Raw genomic sequence first — 1177 nt, forward strand, 5'->3', positions numbered from 1 at the left:
TGACACGTTGATGACCCACAAGTGTAGGGGATCTATCATAGTCCTTTCGATAAGCAAGAGTGTCGAACCCAACGAGGAGCAGAAGGAAATGACAAGCGGTTTCCAGCAAGGTATTTTGTGCAAGCACTGAAATTATTGGTAACAGATAGTTTTGTGATAAGATAATTCGTAACGGGTAACAAGTAACAAAAGTAAAAAAGGTGCAGCAAGGTGGCCCAATACTTTTTGTAGCAAAGGACAAGCCTGGAAAAACTCTTATATAAAGGAAAGCACTCGCGAGGATACATGGGAATTGTTGTCAAGTTAGTTTCATCATGCTCATATGATTCGCGTTCGTTACTTTGATAATTTGATATGTGGGTGGACCCGTGCTTGGGTGCTGTCCTTCAAAGCCTCCCACTTATGATTGACCCCTCTCGCAAACATCTGCAACTACAAAAGAAGAATTAAGGTAAACCTAACCATAGAATGACACATATGGATCCAAATCAGCCCCTTACGAAGCAACGCGTAAACTAGGGTTTAAGCTTCTGTCACTCTAGCAACCCATCATCTACTTATTACTTCCCAATGCCTTTCCCTAGGCCCAAATCATGGTGAAGTGTCATGTAGCCGTTGCTCACATAACACCACTAGAGGAGAGATGATAACCCACAAGTATAGGGGATCAATTGTAGCCTCTTTCGATAAGTAAGAGTGTCGAACCCAACGAGGAGCTAAAGGTAGAACAAATATTCCCTCAAGTTCCATCGACTACCGATACAACTCTACACACACTTGATGTTTTCTTTACTTAAAACAAATATGAAACTATTTTGCGAGAATAAACCTATGAGTACTTTGCGAGAATAAAACTAAGAATAAATTGCAAGGTAATAAAAGTAGATAGCTTTTGTCAACAAGAAAGTCATTTGTCCCTAGGCAATCGATAACAAGTACCGGTAATCATTCTTGTAATTTTATATGAGGGAGAGGCATGACCTAACATACTTCCTCTACTTGGATCATATGCACTTATGATCGGAACTCTAGAAAGCATCCGCAACCACTAAAGATCATTAAGGTCGTGAAACCCAACCATAGCATTAAGTATCAAGTCCTCTTTACTCCCATACGCCATGACCCACCTACTTCGGTTTAAGCTTCTGTCACTCTCACAACCCACCATAAGCAAACC

The sequence above is a fragment of the Triticum dicoccoides genome, chromosome 3B, assembly GCF_002162155.2.
Source record: "Triticum dicoccoides isolate Atlit2015 ecotype Zavitan chromosome 3B, WEW_v2.0, whole genome shotgun sequence".
Classification (NCBI taxonomy): domain Eukaryota; kingdom Viridiplantae; phylum Streptophyta; class Magnoliopsida; order Poales; family Poaceae; genus Triticum; species Triticum dicoccoides.